Raw genomic sequence first — 22,708 nt, 5'->3', positions numbered from 1 at the left:
TTCAGCCTAATTTGGAGTCCTACGTTCGTCTACATTCAGGCCTGCATCGCCTCTACGTGACCCGACGGAATCACTTGTTTAGTTCCCCGACTGATTTAAGTTTGATGCGGCTATTTCACTCAAATCCCGACGCTCCCTTTGCACTACAACCCGTCCGTCCCACACCACAAACACTGCCTGCTTTATTCCCTTCCTGCAACAATCAATCCCTGTGTTTCTAATTGGAGAGCGCGCACCCCCTCGCTCCTCCTCCTCCTCCCCGGGTTATTGTCACTGACAGTCGGATTAGTCCCTCGCAGTAGCAGCCTTGCCTGTGCTTGCCCTCCACATCCTCTTCTTTCTCCCTCTACGATGCGAAATAAGGATTTATAATTGCCCCGCAGTCAGCTTTCCTCTTGTGTCCCCGCGTCTTCTCCTCGGTAAGAGAACGTTTGCATGGTTTTATTTTATTGCCCTTTAAATAAATGTTTGACAGATGCGTGCGCCGCGCGGCTGAACCATGTGGATCTCCTTCATCAGAACGCGCCGCACTCTTTGGTCTCCTTTGAAGGGGAGATGGTGAAACAGCTTGGATCGCATTGTAGACTACGTTTTGGTTGAACTTCTAACTGGTTGTTATCTCGAGAGCCCGCGGTGTTAGAGCGTTTAGAATAATAACCCGGTGCCTGGAAATAACGACGCGCACTTCGGCAAACGCGTCTGCCACTCGCTCACTTCTTATAATGAAATGCTCTTATTTTATTATAATGAAATGCTCTTATTTTTGTCCAGGGGAGTTCGTATGGGAAGGGAAATACGCAAATGATAACCTAAAGGGATGTTGGAGTTCAGTGCGTAAATGCAGACGCGAAAATGTCCTCGAATGAGCCGCACTTTTGCATCTCAAGTTGTCCCGCACACTCGCGAGGAAGGACCCCGCACAGGACCCCGCACAGACGGAATAGATTGAGTTATTATTCTGATTGTCTGAGGTCCGGAAAGCCGTCTGACATTTGGGTGGCATATGGTCCAAAGACCCCCCCAGGCTCACAGATGTTCATCAGCAGGTTTACTTTGGAGGCAGAAGTGCGGTGCTTTATGCTTTACCTTCTCATGTGAAGTGGAGGAGGGGGTTCTTCTGATGAGCTGGGGCCATTTCAATTGAACCGGAGATAATCCAATTCACAAGAAGTGCCAGATGCAGCCTGCAATGTATCACAATGATTATAATGCTATTTTCTACGTGTTTAAGAATGTAAGATGTTTAAAAGTTGAAATAGCGTTCTTCTTAATATGCATTTACTATATGGTTGGGCAAGTGTGTCTTAAAATAGAAGCAGATGTGTCATACTAAGAGCAGGGATGTAATGATGACTAAAATATTGTGATATTGTTTCACCAAAACTCTCAATAATATTATCGTGGGGGCCACAAGATATTTTGCTTAAATTAATTGTTTTGTTGAAGTAACAGCTAAAAAACAAATTGAACTACATAGACCATGATCCTTTGCTCATTATCAGGGAACAGCATGAATAAATTACTGTTATTTTGCACTTTACATCTTAATGTTCTGAAATATGAAAGAAAAAGTAGCAACAATTCTGTCAGCAATATCACAATAAATATTGTTCAGTGAAATGAATAACATGATAGTATTGTACCGAGAGATCTGCATTAAAAATGTACTTTTTTGTTATCAATCATTTATTTTGCTGCTTGGGAGTGTTTCTATTGCTGACATTTTTTAACAGTTGAAAACCAGCTGTTTGGCCACTTCTGCTCTCCCCCATCTTATAAAACAACAACTACAAAGTACAATTATACTTATAGAAGATGTATTTATGTATTTATTTAGGTTGATTTGATGCATGTTGCATGAGCTCATGTCACCCACTTCAACACTTTAGCCTGGGCTAATTCTTAATGTCTGTCCGTAGTTGTCATAATTGTGATAAACAATGTAATACAACAGTGGTCACACATCTGACCTGCCAATGAAAAGTATTTCAATTCTCATTTGATTTAAAACAAAGTGTAAAGTGGGAAACAGTGCAGAATCTGTGTTTGTCAGTGTGATGTGGCTGTCTGTTATGTAACGGTGCACAGATCAGCTAAACGACATGCACGCACTCACCCCAGACACACATCCAGTGCAGATATCAAACGGCCCTCTGACGTGGCCCCTGCGTTCCCTTCAAGTGAGATGAGCTTTATAAAAAAGGTTGTCGGGTCATTAGTCAGTGTGTGTGTGTGTGTCTGTGTGTGTGTGTAGGTGTGTGTAGGTGTGTGTAGCTGGCAGTGAGAGGGGCGTGGATTTTTGGAAGCATACTTACATTTCAAAGTAATGGCCTATTTATAAGGCAGCCAGAGAGAGAGAGAGAGAGAGAGAAAGAGAGACCAGTGTAAGTGATCTGTTGTAGCAAAGAATGGACAGATGCTGAAAAGACACTGATCAGAAATGTGTCACAGATTTGTTAGAAACCTGTGAGCTTGCTTTTCACACAGACAGAATCCACAGAACATCCAAAGCAGCAGGAAAGAAATATGGTCTGTAATGAATTAGTGATTATATAGTGTTATGTAATGTAGTGACTGTCAATTAGGATGACCGGAACATCAAGCGGAGAAAGTTTACTCTTGTCACTACCCAAAAAAATCACTTTAATTAAGTTGGTTCACTTAAAATTCAACCGCTTTCCATAAATATTCCTTTAACACGTTGCAGATGAATTGCAACATTAAATGGCACAGACAAAACTGTCAAATGCAGACAGTTTGATGTCACTTTAACATCTTACCAACACAACGCAATACTTTTGGATTTGAATCAATAAGCAATTTTAAGGACAGTTTGCTTAGAGTGTATCGTTTAGACCCAAGAAGAGGAATCCACGTGTCTTTCTGTGACATGTCATTTATGCTGGAAAAAGGTGCTCCGTGTAGTGTCCTTTTGTCCAATCAATGCCACTTTAATGAGTGTGTCGTACTTCAGCGATACACTGCAGCCTTACGCTTACGGTTTATTGTCAACGTGTATGTCTAATCCCACGTATACGTATATGATCTTCAAAGGCAGAGATTTTGATCTGTATTTGTCTAAGCTGGAGGCCAACTGTGTCTTCTTAGATCAAAGCTAATCGCACGCTGCCATGCTAATGCCACTTTAGTCCAGAGCGCTGATGATAGTGCCACGGCAGTCTTTGTATTTACTGCTTTAGAATGACCCAGGAACATCTAGATTACAGTCTGATCCATCTATTGATTCCACTGATGAAATCCACTTAGGCTGGAGGGGAGATTTAATAAACCGAGCTTCCAAGTCTTTAGTCAAGTGACAAGTTAATTTCAGTCAAGAAACCTCGTCTCACCACCGCCACATAATGCATTAACAAATGTCTAGTTCTTGTCGTTGTGTCGTAGTGTCGTGGTATCGTTGTGTCGTGCCGTTGTGTCGTGCCGTTGTGCCGTTGTGTCGTTGTGTCGTGGTGTCGTGGTGTCGTTGTGTCGTTGTGACGTTGTGTCGTTGTGCCGTTGTGTCGTTGTGACGTTGTGACGTTGTGTCGTTGTGTCGTTGTGACGTTGTGTCGTTGTGCCGTTGTGTCGTTGTGTTGTTGTGACGTTGTGTCGTTGTGTCGTTGTGCCGTTGTGTCGTTGTGACGTTGTGCCGTTGTGTCGTTGTGTTGTTGTGTCGTTGTGTCGTGGTGTCGTTGTGTCGTTGTGACGTTGTGTCGTTGTGTCGTTGTGCCGTTGTGTCGTTGTGACGTTGTGCCGTTGTGTCGTTGTGTCGTTGTGACGTTGTGTCGTTGTGTCGTGGTGTCGTGGTGTCGTTGTGACGTTGTGTCGTTGTGCCGTTGTGTCGTTGTGACGTTGTGACGTTGTGTCGTTGTGTCGTTGTGTCGTTGTGACGTTGTGCCGTTGTGTCGTTGTTGCACAAAGTAAAACTTGCAGATTTATGTCAGAACCTTCATCTGTTGCTGCAGACCTTGGGGACACACTTTTCTTCAGAAAGCAGCATTATGTGGACCTACCGAGACCCTATTATTGCAGTCGACTTGTTTTCAAAGCCAGGTTATTAGGCCCGAGCCCCAGCAGGGCGGAGGGCCAATTGCTCCCGCAATGCTGCCCAGGGCGTTGGCCCTAAAAAGCTGAAATTTGGTGAAAATGCTACTGAGGAGTGGGACATCAAAAGTTATCCAAATTACATTGATACCTCTCACGGTCTCTGTGCGGCGAAGCCGCAAACTGTAGCTAGAATTTCAGAAATCTCCCATATTTAAAATTTCTGCCGTTTGCGCAGATAAAGTCCGAATTGCGTCAAATTAGAATCAGTTGTTAAACTCTTTGCCCTAAACCTACTTGAAGTGAAATAAATTCATTTGGCGCCACAGCGCCCCCTACAGATTTTATATGGAGGTTAAATGTTTAGTTTTGCGACATTATATGAAATTTGACACACAACTCAATTTTGGCATCCCCATCAAAAAAGTCAATGAGACCCATGTCATAATTGTTATGGCGTTGCCGTAACGATGACCGAAACCTTTCATGTTATTCCAATGGGGAAATCGCCAGAACATGTTTACACTTTAGACTTTCACAAACTCCTCTTAGGGCGTTAGACATATTAACCTGAAATTTGGTGAGACTCATCTTCAGGACCATCAAAAGTTATCCACATTTTCATTCAAAGAGTCACGGTGTCTGTGCGGCAAAGCCGCACATTTTGCCAAGAATTCAAAATAAAATTGCTTTTTGATGGTAAAACAAAGGGGAGAAGATGTGACAGCGTCACAGATTCAGCAGTAGATGTAATAAAAGGACAATTGGGGTGCGTTAGCGCCCCCTCCTCTTGCGGCGTGGCGGCGGCGTGGCGAGGGCCGATCATTGCCACTTGCGGCTACATTTCTTCTTCTTCTTCTTCTTCTTCTTCTTCTTCTTCTTCTTCTTCTTCTTCTTCTTCTTCTTCTTCTTCTTCTTCTTCTTCTTCTTCTTCTTCTTCTTCTTCTTCTTCTTCTTCTTCTTCTTCTCGGGACCAACTCCCCTATTTTTCACCCAGTGAACATTGACAAAAAGTCACAAAAATTTACACACCTCTAAAAATCGTGCCTCCTTACATTCTGGCTATCTCCCTTTTCTAAAATTTAAAAAATTGGCGTGTCAGCGCCCTCAAATGTACCAAAAATGCATTAAGATAGAAAATGACCCAAAAAAAATCTTATCGTAGAATCATGAAATTTGGCGCAGAGGTAGATGGTGACAAGAGAAGTAAAAAATATTATTACGGCAACGCCGTCCGCCCAACCAAATGTTGGCCATATTGGTTCAAAAATGGCTAATTATGACTTGGGAGTTTTTCCAAACTCCTCCCAGGGCGGTGGCCCTAAAAAGCTGAAATTTGGTGAAAATGCTACTGAGGAGTGGGACATCAAAAGTTATCCGAAGTGAAATAAATTCATTTGGAGCCACAGCGCCCCCTACAGATTTTATATGGAGGTTAAATGTTTAGTTTTGCGAAATTATATGAAATTTGACACACAACTCAATTTTAGCATCCCCATCAAAAAAGTCAATGAGACCCATGTCATAATTGTTATGGCTTTGCCGTAACGATGACCGAAACCTTCCATGTTATTCCAATGGGGAAATCGCCAGAACATGTTTACACTTTAGACTTTCACAAACTCCTCTTAGGGCGTTAGCCCTATTAACCTGAAATTTGGTGAGACTCATCTTCAGGGGTGGACCATCAAAAGTTATCCACATTTTTATTCAAAGAGTCACGGTGTCTGTGCGGCAAAGCCGCACATTTTGCCAAGAATTCAAAATAAAATTGCTTTTTGATGGTAAAACAAAGGGGAGAAGATGTGACAGCGTCACAGATTCAGCAGTAGGCGTACTAAAAGGACAATTGGGGCGCGTTTCTTGTTCTTCTGCTTTTTGAGCTCTAATTTGACCCCCTGAACATCCTCAAAAACTCACCAAACTTTGCCCAAAATTCAGAATCGGCGAAAAATTAGATTTTTTCTGGGCCATTTTTTTTTTCGTTAAAAAATGGCGCGAAAGCGCCACCGACAAAAGACAAAATACATTGCGCCTATGGGAGACGCCCCGAGGTCAACTTTGTCGTAGAGCTACGAAATTCGGAACACGCATTCCTCTTGTGAGGACAACAAAAAAATATGTGTGTGGCCACGCCCCCAGACTTACCCTATGCCCGCCATCTTCCTTTGAAAATGAAAACAAGCTGTGTTAGCCATTTTGTTCACGTCAAACTTTGACAAACTCCTCCTAGGGCGTTTTGCCCACCGACTTCAAAATCGGCGTACGTCCTCTGGACAAGTGGGGCATCTAAAGTTAGCCAAATTTTTGGGATACCTTTTACGGTCTGTGTGCGGCGCAGCCACAAATTTGGACAACTTATTTTGGGATATTGCTAATCTAAACATTGCTCCCATTTGATCAAAACAAGTCCGATTTGGACCAAATTTGAATCAGTTGTTAAACTTTCCAGTTTGGACCAGTTTAGGATTACAAAATTGAAATGGGTGCGATAGCGCCCCCTACAGAGTGACCTTTGAATTAACATTGAAGGTCAAAAATTAGTTTTACCAAAATGTTCTAAACTTTACCCAAAATTCTATTTTGGCGTCCCGATCAAAAAAGCCAATCTGACAAATGCCTTCATTTTTACCGCGTAGTCGTAGTGATGACAGAAACCTCCCTTGTTATCCCTATGGGAAAACCGCAAAATCTCTCAAATTACCACATTTTTAGGTTTTACACTTTAACGAACTCCTCCTAGTGCATTTTGCCCACTGACTTCAAAATCGGTGTACGTCCTCTAGACAAGTGGGGCATCTAAAGTTATCCAAATTTTAAGGATAGCTTTTACGGTCTCTGTGCGACGGAGCCGCAAACGTTTCCCAGAATTCTGACTATTTGGCCTTCAGAGTGGCCTATAAACAATAGAGTTTTTCCAAATAACATGACATTTTGCACTAAATTCTAATTTGCCATCCTGATCATAAAAGGATGACAGCCAAAGTCATATTTTTACGGCGTAACCGTAGCGATGACAGAAACATCCCATGTTATCCTCATGGGAAAATCGCAGAATCGCTCAAATCAACACATTTTTACGCTTCACACTTTAACGAACTCCTCCTAGGGTGAATACCCGATCAAGTTCATATTTGGGGAAAATCATCTACACAAACGGGGCATCAAAAGTTATCCATATTTTGATTTTAAGTGGTACGGTCTCTGTGCCGTGGAGCTGCAAATATACTGTCACAAATGGGAAAAGCGCTAAATCTATGAAATGTTCACATTTTACGCTTCACACTTTAACAAACTCCTCCGTGGGCAATAGCTCGATCAAGCTTTACTTTGGGAAATACACAAGCAATCTACACAAGCAGGGCATCAAAAGTTATCCACATTTATATTCCAAGTGCTACGGTCTCTGTCCATTTGCACTGGATTGGCCATGTCCATTGTGTCGCCGTCTGTCAAGTTCTTTTTTTAATTCAACACACAATAAGGGCGCCATCTTTATCAAGTCGAAAGTACAGAGTCGGAAGTTCGGCAGCCCGCGAGGGCCATTGGATGCCGCTTGCGGCTTTAATTGTCTTTGCTCTTGTATTCGGCTTCATTCACACAGTGGGGGAACAGAGAGGCCATAATAAGAGAGATGACAGGCAGCGGAGGAGTGTGCACTGCTGAGTCTTATCATCAACTGCTCTGCTATCGATCAAGTAGTGGCTGTAAAGTATAGTTTCATATGTTGTATGCTGCATGTGCTGCCAATGTAGACTGTTAGTAAGAATAACAGGAACGCAAAGCAGTTGTAAGGAAGGGAAAGATATAGGCCATCGATACCCAGTGCAAAACAAAAACAATGCATAATATCACGTTAAAATACATTTTTTCATGTTGATGTCGCTCTGTCTTTGTCTTGAGCTGTATTCATTAACCTCTGTGGTGCTGTAAGAGGAGACTACTTCCGGTTTAGCATCAGATTTTCCTGCATTTATTTGATTAATCTACACCTCAATACCACAGTTTAAAGTCCCTTCATGCAATGCAACGGATTTGGCGGGTGATAGAGGCATTAAGCTCTGGAAATATCATTCATTTTGAGTCAATTGGTTGCACCCAGTTCTATTTTAAGTCTATTTTTTTAATCAGTGCTAATTTCTGATTGTGGCAGTGATTGTTCTGAATTATTGATTAATTATGTATTATATTAATGAATTATTCCAGCTTGCTTTGCATTCTCAATATTTCTAATGTCCTTTTACTCTTGACCATAAACCTAAGGGAGAAATCCTGACTTCAAATGTGTTTTGGACATAATATATCTTCTCAGAAACAGAAAACAATGTGGAGGAAGTGGATGAAAATCAAAATGCTTGTTACAGAGAACACGCAGCACCAGCCCCTCTGGTGCAAAGAGTAAGTGTTGTACATCAAAACAATAACGCAATAAAAAGTCCCCATAAAATAATGATGCATCAATACAAGCCAAAGCCACACATCTAAAATGAACAGAGTCATCCAGACCTGCAGCTACTATCAAGGCCTGCTGAAGAATGGGGACATTGTTCACTCCGGCAGGAAAGGAGAAAAACAAAATATGTTCCACAAAATGTCCTCTTATGTAAGCACAACAGTTTTATCTTCATATGTTTTCCCTTGTTTGTCATTAAGGGCAGTGTTAATTGAGATCCAGACACCCATTAATGTGTTAGTTCTTCTTTGCCCCTCGCTCTATTGCCAATTACATTCCCCATGTATGTAAAATGAGTATCTTTAATTGGTTGAATTCAGCTTTCATTAACTCGGAGTATTGCTCATGATATTGCAATTTTAATCAAAACATCATTAAAATGTCTGTTCATGTTCATGTTACAATGTCATGCTGCAAAGAAGGTGTCTTCATTTTCTGTCTTAAATACAAATACACACTCTTACCAAAAAGGCAGAGCTGTTTTCTCTTATAACTCCACTCACTTGACCAGGTGAAGTTGATCAATGCATAGCTGTCGAATACATGAAGTACTAGCCTATAATTAAGATTGATGAAAACGGAAGAAATTGGAGTGAAAAGAGGTCAGAATGATATGTATATCATATGGATTTGGAGATTCAGACAATTAGGAAAAGGCCATATTTCTCTCTCCCTTGATGGAAATAGAAGTAATAAGCACCTCTGTGTAACTTATTTATTTTAAACAAAACAATTACTGTTCTCAAAAAGAGACATTAGACTTGGTGCAGACAGTAACACATGACTGTCTTTAAGCATCACATGACTGGCTTTTATGTGTCATTTGTCCCTGTGGAAAAGTGCTTTTCCCCTTTTATTTCACAGAAATCTTGATGTTTTCAACCAAAAGAAAAACCAAAATGAGAGACACAAAGTCTTTCAGATGTTGCATCAATACAAGCCAAAGCTGTGCTAAAATGTGAGAGTTAACTCTCACATTTTAGCACATTGAATTGAATTATGAATCATCTTTATCATTATTATTGTCAATATTGCCCATCCCTGACATAAGGATTGCAATTATTAATAACAAATGATACAATATTAAAACCTAAAAAAAAAAAAAATATGTTTTGTGTTGAAAAGTCTACACTTTCTGCCCAGCACATGTGTATGGTTCCCAACTGGGACAGCATCGACAGAATACACGTCATGGCCGACTTGCTTTTTAAGCGACCTGAGTACGTCTCTCGACATACAACACTTTGACTTCTCTGAGCCTATATTCCAGCTACGATCAAGAGCCTGACAGAAGTCAGGAGACAGGTAGAGTAGCTCTTATCCTAATGCATTTGTGGCCTCTTGGGAAAGTCATGGCAGCGAGAGCGGATGGAGGATAAAAGTAATAAGTGTGCTCCTTGAAGAAACCAGAGCAGTGATTAAGAACGGAGGTATTTAAAGGGCATAAATGTGACCATGATAAGAGGATCAATGCAACAGCTGGAGAAGACGTCCAAAAGAGATATGGACTATGAGCAGAGCAGAGCGAGAGTAATAGCTGGAGCGGGCATCAGATGGTGAAGGTTAGAGGTTAGAGGTGAGAGCGCGAGATGGAAACTCTTCGAGGAGCAAGTGTACAGGTTACAGACCAATAAGAAGCACTGTGCCCTGGTTACAGAGGACACTGAAACATTAATGGCAGGAATAAAAATGTTTGCAATGAGTGGCCATGATTCTCGACCAGAAAAAGCGGGCTTGCCCTCTCCAGGTCCCTGCCTCAGGCAGAGGAGTGAAAGTATGTTGGCTTTTGTTCATGAGCTAGTGCAGGATGGAGCGGGATGTTGTGGGCGGCTCGGTGCAGTGTCCTCTGCTTTTTAAGTATCTAAGTCCAACAAATGGTCCATAAACCAAACTCAAAGGTTTGCGGTTCTAGCAGTCCTATTAATCCCATCAAAGCATGATTCATTCCCTTTGTAACACCATATTTCATGTAGGAGTGGTTTATAACTCTTTAAAATACAAAATATTTGAGTGGATTTTGTTGTGAAACCACGCATGACTAGTAAATGCATTGAATTGATTTTGAAAGTTAAACATTTTCCAGATGACCAAAGACGGACAGCAAGTGAACAATGCTTTAGAGAGGACCTGACCCGGCAGATGCATTGGCTGTTCATCTATAATCGGATATTCCTCTAATTTTATATATCAAAAACAGTGTAAATGTAGCAGGTGACAAACATATTGATTACCAGCATATCTTTTACACGCACGCTTCAGCTGGTGTTCATCTCCAAAGGCGAGGCAGGTCAGACAAAGAGCACGGTTAAATGCTCCATCTAACGCCTGGAGCAGCTTAAACACTGTGTCTGGACGCTCTGCAGACGCTAAAACACTTCTTAACTATTTCACTGTCCTATGAAGCTCACTTATGAGGAAATGAATGGCCACACAAACAATTTGGTGGAATTGGTTGTTGATACAATAGGGAACTCACGCGCTGCCCGGTGGTCGAGTGGTTAAGGTGGAAGCACATATGCCAGGTTTTCATGGCCGGACGCAGCATTGTGAGATTGAATCCTGGCTGCATGTCCTCCCGTCTCTCCTCCCCATTTCACGCTGAAACCGTCCTGTCTGATAAACTCTACGAGCCGAAAAGGAAAGGATACTCAGCGTCACCACAAACAGACAAAACTCTATGTGTTACACTTCGGTGACGGAGTGTGTCAAAAAATGGGAATGGTGATTTCAGATGATTAAACAACAGTGCGTTGTACTTTTTTGTGTTGAATCCAAATGAACACATGAGATTATTATTTATAAGGTGAGAATACTTTAAATGATGGTGGTTTAGAACTGTAGGAGTCAGTGGGAGTTACATTGTTTATTATGCAACGTACGTGCTCTGCTCTCTGTGCCACTTTAGTTTCCCCAGAATCTCCTTTATTCCTTCAATAATCCACAAACTACTGCTTTATTGGGGTTTGCATCATGGCTTAGGATCAAAACTGTGCAATACAAGTGGTATCTACTATCTCTGAGGTGCTGGACCTAAAGAAGTTGTTAGTTTATCAAATTGAGGTCCGTTCGCTCCAACAGCTGGATGCTTTTTATATTTTTGAGTTTGTAGTAACAAGTGGATTGTATTGTGACTGTCTGTGTGTTAGGTGGCACTCATTAAAAAAAAATCTTCTTAATGCATGAAATTAAGATTGAAATCCATTTTTGTACATTTTTATTAAGAAAAAAACAAAACAAATCAAAAATTGTACACATCCCAATTGATACTTCTGTCATTTGAAGCAATGTTTTTGGGAAGTTTGAAGAAGTAAACATTCACTGCACCGCTCTGATCTTGTAAAGCACTTTTCTGGCCTTCATGCGTCTTCTTGACACAGCCTCTTGTTTCGTAGCGCGCCCACGGTTTCTGCTGCGAGAACAAGAGGGGCGGTGCTTTGAGCGAGTGTAGGTTGTCAGCGGCAGCCAGAGCTCCCACTGTCTGCCCTGTATGACAAACCACAGCCTGTTTTCTCCTCTCGGGAAACATAATGCAGCTAAAGTCATCTTTGTCCCTGCTTTGTAACCCACTAAAGAATGTACAAGAATAATTTACATGCACGTGTATTTAGACCAAAAGCTGCCCTTCTAACTCCCTTTTTGTATAAGCATATTGTCATCAAGAAAGCTTTCCTACATGATAAATGTTTTAAGATAAGATAAGAAAAGATACTGTTTATTCCGGACTATAAGTCGCACCAGCCAAAAAATGCACAATAGAGAAGAAAAAAACATATATAAGTTGCACTGGAGTTTGAAATAAGGTTGTAAATGTGCAAATAACAAATAATATCACATATAAGTCGCTCCGAAGTATAAGTATATAAGTATGAATATAAGTATAAGTCGCACCCCGGTCGAAACTATGAAAAAAGGTGCGACTTATAGTCCCAAAAATACGGTAACCTTTATTTGTCCCACAATGGGGAAATTCCAGTGCTGCAACAAAGATTAGGCACAGAAGTATAATAATAAAAAAAATTAAAAAACAGATAACAAAAAAAATCTTATATAAAAAACAAAAAAAACAGATAACAAAAAACTCTTATATAAAAAAACAAAAACACAGAAAACAAAAAACTCTTATATTAAAAAATACAAAAAAACAGTAAAAAAAAAAGTATACTCTTAATAAAAATAACACTCAATATCTCTCAAATGTCTCAACGCTGCAGAGTTGAACTGCGTGTTAGCAGAAGTCCTTACTGCAGTGAAAGCTTCAGTGTGCACCAGCCCTGCAAGTCGTACTTTCTACTGCATCAGGTTTTTTTTTTTCCAAACAGGATTTACATTTAATTTGAGGCAACCACGCAGTTTCCAGCATGTGCTACCCTATGCAGTTTACTGGGGGCTTTGGCACTTTGCGCAGCTTGGCCTACAAAGCCAGGCGGGCGCTCTCGTCATGCACGTAATCGAGTTGAGCATAAGCGCGGTTGTGTCATGTCTAATGTAGGAATAAACAGACGCTGGCATGTGCACACAGCCTAAGGATCTGGGTCAAACAGAACGGTGATAAGACATAAAGGGACAGTGCACAGTGTTGTTTTTGCCCAAGTGAATGCATGTGACTGAGCTCCACCAAACATCAATAATGTCAGGAAGTGTGTGAGGATTGTCAGCATGTGAGGGACAATCTATGAATATAAACTGTATCACAAACACAAATATGTCACAAATACTCTTAATATAAAAAGGATTGTTTTCTGTTTTGCATTTTTCGTCAATTGATTTGTAAAACACTTGAAGCCATCGCAATTTATTATAAAAAATTGAAACTTTTAACCATGTCGATACATATATATGTGTCTTCAAAAGCATAATTGTATATTTGCAAATATACAACAAAAATACGGTAACCTTTATTTGTCCCACAATGGGGAAATTCCAGTGTTGCAACAAATATTAGGCACAGAAGTATAATAATACAAATTTAAAAAAACAGATAACAAAAAAAAAACCTTGTACTCTTTATTACTCTTTTATACTCGTTTATATTTGTTGTATTTAGCTACCTTCACCTTGTGTTTCATAAATCAGGTTTAGAAAGTCCTCTCTCCTCTGCTCAGAAAGACATAAACACTCTGAATGTCTCACATGTGTGATGCTGTGATGATGTTAATGCGTATTTTAAAAAATCCTTGGGGCATTTAATAAAAATGCAAAAAATTGTTTTTATCCTGTACCTGTTTTCATGCATAATTCAAAATTTAAACCATTCTAATCTCCTCCCTAGTTGCACAGACCAAAATGTGTACTTGTTATGCTTTATTGTTCAGTTTCCAAATAGAGGAAAGAGAATAACATATTCATATTCAGAATGTTGTTTTGTTATTATGTGCGACTTCTATTTAGCTGTGGTGAATGTTAAGTCCCTCATGTTTGGGCCAGTCCTGTTTGCACCTGTTTTCTCTGTGAGTCAACACTAACAAAATCCAGTTGTATTTGCCCTCCGTCTGACGAGCCTGGTTTTCCCTCAGAAGGACCAGGGTTGTGTGCGTGTCCAAGCATTCATTACAGAGGGACCATGTCTCCGGCCAACACTGGACACACAGAGTAGAAAGAAGGGGATCTATTGAGCTCTGCCCCAGCTTTGGATTGTAGCAGAAGCAGTTCAAATACTGTAGATTCTGAGAGGTGGTTTTGTCTGATGGTTCATCTCAAGAGGTTTCAGACGTCCAGGGACCCCCGAAACATTGATTTGGTTGGAATTAAAGGTTTTCAAGGGGTAAATATTGTGTTGCCAGTGATGAAGGATTATTAATTTCTTTTGATAATTTTTTTAGTTCTGTCTTTGTAAGAAAATAGGCTTATTACTGTCTTACTGTCATATTCATGTGCAATACTGAATTAACCATGTGCAATACCGTCATATTCATGTGCAATTACTGTCATACTCACAAGCAATTAAGGCCATATTCATGTGCATATAACTGATGTAAATAAGAGTGCTTTATTTTGTTTTATTTTGTTTACTTTCTTACTATTAGTATTACCTAGTCTTATGCTAGCTATTTTTACTTTATTTTATTTTTTTCTATTATGATTATTATTTTATTATTATCTTATTTTTAGGCCCGAGCCCCAGCAGGGCGGAGGGCCTATTGCTCCCGCAACGCTGCCGAAGGCAGCGTTGCAACTGTCTGACCAAACATGCGGGCGCAGCCCGCATGTTTGGTACCCCATCGCCCCTGGCAAGTACAGTGAACTAGCCCATGCCGAAGGCATGGATCATGCATACTTACTCCTGCTATGACAGAAATAGTCAACAATTAGTGAATGGGCGTAGCCCATTCACTAATTGTTGACAACAGCAGCGCGAAGCGCTGCATTCCTCCAAAAACCCTCCTGGCATCGTCCCGTACGTGAGAATCTATGCCGCAGGCATGGGCCATGCTTGTATCTGCTCAAATCAATGGAAGTCTATGGGGAGTGGGCGGGGCATCCCGACGGAATAGGGAGTGACGAGCGCGTAAGCGCTCGTAATGATGATTCCACCCCATGGCGGCATCGGGAAGGCTTAGAGCTTTCAAACGATGTATAATTTGTTGTTATAGTGGAAACGGCTATATTGTTTTTGCTAAAAATATTATTATTAGGCCCGAGCGCTACAAGCTGGCGAGAGGCCTATTAATCTCGTAAGGCCGTGCGAAGCACGGCTGCGAAAGTGCGCACATAGTGCGCACGAAATCGAGCGCGAAGCGCTCGCCCACTTCCAAACACTCACTAACGCACTCCTCCACTCATGCACGCCCCGTGCATACTAATTAGTTGTAGGAAAATGGAACATTACCGTTGTAAACGGGCGAAGCCCGTGCAAAAGTTCGCACTAAACGAGCACTTTACATTGGGATGACGACGACGACCCCATATAAAGCACTCATTTGCGCTAAGTAGCTCACGAATACGTTCCCCATCTCTTGCATGTTCCGTGCATATAAGCATGTAATGCAAAAATTGAACATTATTACTGTATAGAGGGCCAAAAACACAAAGTGGGCGGAGCCCACTCAAAATTATCGAAAGTACCCGTCAGTGACCAGGGACCCACACCATGAGGTAGGAAAGCGCGAGCGCTTTCCGAAAATGTATAGTTTATGATATTTGAAAAATGGGAAACATTGTTTTCGCATCGGAATATTATTCTTTCTTTCTTTCTTTCTTTCTTCTTCTTCTCGGGACCAACCCCCCTATTTTTCAGCCAGTGAACATTGACGAAAAGTCACAAAAATTTGCACACCTCTAAAAATCGTGCCTCTCTACATTCTGGCTATTTCCCTTTTCTAAAATAAAAAAAATTGGCGCGTCAGCGCCACCAAATGTACCAAAAATGCATTGAGAGATGGGAAATGACCCAAAAAAAATCTGATCGTAGAATCATGAAATTTGGCGCAGAGGTAGATGGTGACAAGAGAAGTAAAAAATATTATTACGGCAATGCCGTCCGCCCAACCAAATGTCGGCCATATTGCTTCAAAAATGGCTAAACATGACTTCGGAGTTTTTCCAAACGTCGTACTTTTACGAACTCCTCCCAGGGCGTTGGCCCTAAAAAGCTGAAATTTGGTGAAAATGCTACTGAGGAGTGGGACATCAAAAGTTATCCAAATTACATTGATACCTCTCACGGTCTCTGAGCGGCGAAGCCGCAAACTGTAGCTAGAATTTCAGAAATCTCCCATATTTAAAATTTCTGCCGTTTGCGCAGATAAAGTCCGAATTGCGTCAAATTAGAATCAGTTGTTAAACTCTTTGCCCTAAACCTACTTGAAGTGAAATAAATTCATTTGGCGCCACAGCGCCCCCTACAGATTTTATATGGAGGTTAAATGTTTAGTTTTGCGAAATTATATGAAATTTGACACACAACTCAATTTTAGCATCCCCATCAAAAAAGTCAATGACTCATGTCATAATTGTTATGGCGTTGCCGTAACGATGACCGAAACCTTTCATGTTTATACTTTAGACTTTCACAAACTCCTCCCAGGGCGTCAGCCCTATTAACCTGAAATTTGGTGAGACTCATCTTCAAGACCATCAAAAGTTATCCACATTTTCATTCAAAGAGTCACTGTGTCTGTGCGGCAAAGCCGCACATTTTGCCAAGAATTCAAAATAAAATAGCTTTTTGATGGTAAAACAAAGGGGAGAAGATGTGACAGCGTCACAGATTCAGCAGTAGGCGTAATAAAAGGACAATTGGGGCTCCTCTTGCGGCGTGGCGGCGGCGTGGCGGCGGCGTGGCGAGGGCCGATCATTGCCGCTTGCGGCTATATTTAGGCCCGAGCCCCAGCAGGGCGGAGGGCCTATTGCTCCCGCAACGCTGCCTTCGGCAGCGTTGCAACTGTCTGACCAAACATGCGGGCGCAGCCCGCATGTTTGGTACCCCGTCGCCCCTGGCAAGTACAGTGAACTAGCCCATGCCGAAGGCATGGATCATGCATACTTACTCCTGCTATGACAGAAATAGTCAACAATTAGTGAATGGGCGTAGCCCATTCACTAATTGTTGACAACAGCAGCGCGAAGCGCTGCATTCCTCCAAAAACCCTCCTGGCATCGTCCCGTACGCGAGAATCCATGCCGCAGGCATGGGCCATGCTTGTATCTGCTCAAATTAATGGGGAGTGGGCGGGGCATCCCGACGGAATAGGGAGTGACAAGCGCGTAAGCGCTCGTAATGATGATTCCACCCCATGGCGGCATCGGGAAGGCTTAGAGCTTTCAAACGATGTATAATTTGTTGTTATAGTGGAAACGGCTATATTGTTTTTGCTAAAAATATTATTAGGCCCGAGCCCCAGCAGGGGGAGGGCCTATTGCTCCCGCAACGCTGCCGAAGGCAGCGTTGCAACTGTCTGACCAAACATGCGGGCGCAGCCCGCATGTTTGGTACCCCGTCGCCCCTGGCAAGTACAGTGAACTAGCCCATGCCGAAGGCATGGATCATGCATACTTACTCCTGCTATGACAGAAATAGTCAACAATTAGTGAATGGGCGTAGCCCATTCACTAATTGTTGACAACAGCAGCGCGAAGCGCTGCATTCCTCCAAAAACCCTCCTGGCATCGTCCCGTACGCGAGAATCCATGCCGCAGGCATGGGCCATGCTTGTATCTGCTCAAATCAATGGAAGTCTATGGGGAGTGGGCGGGGCATCCCGACGGAATAGGGAGTGACGAGCGCGTAAGCGCTCGTAATGATGATTCCACCCCATGGCGGCATCGGGAAGGCTTAGAGCTTTCAAACGATGTATCATTTGTTGTTATAGTAAAAACGGCTATATTGTTTTTGCTAAAAATATTATTATTATTTTTCTTGTTCTTCTGCTTTTTGATCTCTAATTTGACCCCCTGAACATGCTCAAAAACTCACCAAACTTTGCCCAAAATTCAGAATCGGCGAAAAATTTGATTTTTTCTGGGCCATTTTTTTTTTCGTAAAAAAATGGCGCGACAGCGCCACCGACAAAAGTCAAAATACATTGCGCCTATGGGAGACGCCCCGAGGTCAACTTTGGCGTAAAGCTACGAAATTCGGGACACGCATTCCTCTCGTGAGGACGAACAAAAAAAATCATTGTGGCCACGCCCCCAGACTTACCCTATGGCCGCCATCTTCCTTTGAAAATGAAAATACGCTGTGTTAGTCATTTTGTTCACGTCAAACTTTGACGAACTCCTCCTAGGGCGTTTTGCCCACCGACTTCAAAATCGGCGTACGTCCTCTGGACAAGTGGGGCATCTAAAGTTATTCAATTTTTTGAGATACCTTTAACGGTCTGTGTGCGGCGCAGCCGCAAAGTTGGACAACTTATTTTGGAATATTGCAGATCTAAAAATTGCTCCCATTTGATCAAAACCAGTCCGATTAGGACCAAATTTGAATCAGTTGTTAAACTTTCTAGTTTGGACCAGTTTAGGCTGACAAAATTGAAATGGCCGCGATAGCGCCCCCTACAGAGTGACCTTTAAATTAACATTGAAGGTCAAAAATTAGTTTTACCAAAATTGTCTAAACTTTACCCAAAATTCTATTTTGCCGTCCCGATCACAAAAGCCAATCACAAAAATGCCTAAATTTTTACGGCGTAGTCGTAGCGATGACAGAAACCTCCCATGTTATCCCTATGGGAAAACCGCAAAATCTCTCAAATTACCACATTTTTATGTTTTACACTTCAACGAACTCCTCCTAGTGCGTTTTGCCCACCAACCTCAAAATCGGTGTACGTCCTCTAGACAAGTGGTGCATCTAAAGTTATCCAAATTTTAAGGATAACTTTTACGGTCTCTGTGCGACGGAGCCGCAAACGTTTCCCAGAATTCTGACTATTTGGCCTTCAGAGTGGCCTATAAACAATAGAGTTTTTCCAAATGACATGACATTTTGCACTAAATTCTAATTTGCCATCCTGATCATACAAGTATGAGAGCCAAAGTCATATTTTGTACGGCGTAACCGTAGCGTTGACAGAAACATCCCATGTTATCCTTATGGGAAAATCGTAGAATCGCTCAAATCACCACATTTTTACACTTCACACTTTAACAAACTCCTCCTAGGGCGATTGTCCGATCAAGCTCATATTTGGGGAAAATCATCTACACAAGCGGGGCATCAAAACTTATCCATATTTTGATTCTAAGTGCTACGGTCTCTGTGTGGCGGACCCGCAAATATATGTCAGAAATGGGAAAACAGCGAAATCTCCAAAATGACCACATTTTCACGCTTCACACTTTCACCAACTCCTCCTAGGCCGATTGCCCGATCAAGCTCATATTTGGGGAAATCATCTACACAAATGGGGCATCAAAAGTTATCCATATTTTGATTTTAAGTGCTACGGTCTCTGTGCCGTGGAGCTGCAAATATACTGTCACAAATGGGAAAAACGCCAAATCCTTGAAATGTTCACATTTATGCTTCACACTTTAATGAACTCCTCTGTGGGCAATAGCTCGATCAAGCTCATATTTGGGAAAAATAATCTACACAAGCGGAGCATCAAAAGTTATCCATATTTTTATTCCAAGTGTCACGGTCTCTGTGCGCTGGAGCTGCACATTTGACCGACATTTGTGTTCATTTGCACTGGTTAAGCACAGCATTGTACATGTCCAATGTGTCGCTGTCTTAGTTCTTAGACAATTGCGTTAGCGCCATCTCTGTAAAATGCAGAGAGCAGAGTCGGAAGGCCGGCGGCCCGCGAGGGCCGTTGGATGCCGCTTGCGGCTTTAATTTTTATTATTTTTCTTGTTCTTCTGCTTTTTGAGCTCTAATTTTACCCCCTGAACATGCTCAAAAACTCACCAAACTTTACCCAAAATTCAAAATCGGCGAAAAATTTTGTTTTTTCTGGGCCATTTTTTTTTTCGTTAAAAAATGGCGTGACAACGCCACCGACAAAAGTCAAAATACATTGCGCCTATGGGAGACGCCCCGAGGTCAACTTTGTCGTAGAGCTACGAAATTCGGAACACGCATTCCTCTTGTGAGGACAAAAAACAAATGTTATTGTGGCCACGCCCCCAGAATTACCCTATGGCCGCCATCTTCCTTTGAAAATGAAAACACGCTGTGTTAGCCATTTTGTTCACGTCAAACTTTGACGAACTCCTCCTAGGGCGTTTTGCCCACCGACTTCAAAATCGGCGGACGTCCTCTGGACAAGTGGGGCATCTAAAGTTATCCAATTTTTTGAGATACCTTTTACGGTCTGTGTGCGGCGCAGCCGCAAAGTTGGACAACTTATTTTGGGATATTGCAGATCTAAAAATTGTTCCCATTTGATCAAAACAAGTCCGATTAGGACCAAATTTGAATCAGTTGTTCAACTTTCTAGTTTGGACCAGTTTATGATGACAAAATTGAAATGGGCGCGATAGCGCCCCCTACAGAGTGACCTTTAAATTAACATTGAAGGTCAAAAATTAGTTTTACCAAAATGTTCTAAACTTTACCCAAAATTCTACTTTGGCGTCGCGATCAAAAAAGCCAATCAGACAAATGCCTTAATTTTTACGGCGTAGTCGTAGCGATGACATAAACCTCCCATGTTATGCCTATGGGAAAACCGCTAAATCTCTCGAATATCCACATTTTTATGTTTTACACTTTAACGAAGTCCTCCTTGTGCGTTTTGCCCACCGACCTCAAAATCGGTGTACGTCCTCTAGACAAGTGGGGCATCTAAAGTTATCCAAATTTTAAGGATAGCTTTTACGGTCTCTGTGCGACGGAGCCGCAAACGTTTCCCAGAATTCTGACTATTTGGCCTTCAGAGTGGCCTATAAACAATAGAGTTTTTCCAAATGACATGATATTTTGAACAAAATTCTAATTTGCCATCCTGATCACAAAAGTATGAGAGCCAAAGTCATATTTTGTACGGCGTAACCGTAGCGATGACAGAAACATCCCATGTTATCCTTATGGGAAAATCATAGAATTGCTCAAATCACCACATTTTTACGCTTCACACTTTAACGAACTCCTCCTAGGGCGATTATCCGATCAAGTTCATATTTGGAGAATATCATCTACACAAGCGGGGCATCAAAACTTATCCATATTTTGATTCTAAGTGCTACGGTCTCTGTGTGGCGGACCCGCAAATATATGTCAGAAATGGGAAAACAGCGAAATCTCCAAAATGACCACATTTTCACGCTTCACACTTTCACCAACTCCTCCTAGGCCGATTGCCCGATCAAGCTCATATTTGGGGAAATCATCTACACAAATGGGGCATCAAAAGTTATCCATATTTTGATTTTAAGTGCTACGGTCTCTGTGCCGTGGAGCTGCAAATATACTGTCACAAATGGGAAAAACGCCAAATCCTTGAAATGTTCACATTTATGCTTCACACTTTAATGAACTCCTCTGTGGGCAATAGCTCGATCAAGCTCATATTTGGGAAAAATAATCTACACAAGCGGAGCATCAAAAGTTATCCATATTTTTATTCCAAGTGTCACGGTCTCTGTGCGCTGGAGCTGCACATTTGACCGACATTTGTGTTCATTTGCACTGGTTAAGCACAGCATTGTACATGTCCAATGTGTCGCTGTCTTAGTTCTTAGACAATTGCGTTAGCGCCATCTCTGTAAAATGCAGAGAGCAGAGTCGGAAGGCCGGCGGCCCGCGAGGGCCGTTGGATGCCGCTTGCGGCTTTAATTATTTTTATTTTTCTTGTTCTTCTGCTTTTTGAGCTCTAATTTGACCCCCTGAACATGCTCAAAAACTCACCAAACTTTGCCCAAAATTCAGAATCGGCGAAAAATTTGATTTTTTCTGGGCCATTTTTTTTTTCGTAAAAAAATGGCGCGACAGCGCCACCGACAAAAGTCAAAATACATTGCGCCTATGGGAGACGCCCCGAGGTCAACTTTGGCGTAAAGCTACGAAATTCGGGACACGCATTCCTCTCGTGAGGACGAACAAAAAAAATCATTGTGGCCACGCCCCCAGACTTACCCTATGGCCGCCATCTTCCTTTGAAAATGAAAATACGCTGTGTTAGTCATTTTGTTCACGTCAAACTTTGACGAACTCCTCCTAGGGCGTTTTGCCCACCGACTTCAAAATCGGCGTACGTCCTCTGGACAAGTGGGGCATCTAAAGTTATTCAATTTTTTGAGATACCTTTAACGGTCTGTGTGCGGCGCAGCCGCAAAGTTGGACAACTTATTTTGGAATATTGCAGATCTAAAAATTGCTCCCATTTGATCAAAACCAGTCCGATTAGGACCAAATTTGAATCAGTTGTTAAACTTTCTAGTTTGGACCAGTTTAGGCTGACAAAATTGAAATGGCCGCGATAGCGCCCCCTACAGAGTGACCTTTAAATTAACATTGAAGGTCAAAAATTAGTTTTACCAAAATTGTCTAAACTTTACCCAAAATTCTATTTTGCCGTCCCGATCACAAAAGCCAATCACAAAAATGCCTAAATTTTTACGGCGTAGTCGTAGCGATGACAGAAACCTCCCATGTTATCCCTATGGGAAAACCGCAAAATCTCTCAAATTACCACATTTTTATGTTTTACACTTCAACGAACTCCTCCTAGTGCGTTTTGCCCACCAACCTCAAAATCGGTGTACGTCCTCTAGACAAGTGGTGCATCTAAAGTTATCCAAATTTTAAGGATAACTTTTACGGTCTCT

The 22,708-nt window shown here is 41.8% G+C and overlaps 1 protein-coding gene across 5 annotated transcripts in view; it reads left to right on the top strand.

The window, feature by feature from the left end:
- The first annotated feature begins 259 nt into the window (after positions 1-259).
- pcbp4 (poly(rC) binding protein 4) overlaps positions 260-22,708 on the top strand; it is a 119,925-nt gene continuing 97,476 nt past the window's right edge. For 3 of the 5 annotated variants that reach the window (XM_072452075.1, XM_072452073.1, XM_072452072.1), the window contains exon 1: positions 261-419. The gene's annotated coding sequence lies outside the window, so the exon portion shown is untranslated. Of the gene's footprint in view, positions 420-22,708 lie in introns of all 5 variants that reach the window. The other 2 variants (XM_072452074.1, XM_072452076.1) reach the window with 1 other exon arrangement.

This window comes from Eucyclogobius newberryi, unplaced genomic scaffold (assembly GCF_026437365.1).
Source record: "Eucyclogobius newberryi isolate DKJ021-1_F unplaced genomic scaffold, fEucNew1.0.hap1 SCAF_19, whole genome shotgun sequence".
In the NCBI taxonomy this organism is placed as follows: Eukaryota; Metazoa; Chordata; class Actinopteri; order Gobiiformes; family Gobiidae; genus Eucyclogobius; species Eucyclogobius newberryi.
This window is presented reverse-complemented; position numbering and strand designations above follow the sequence as displayed.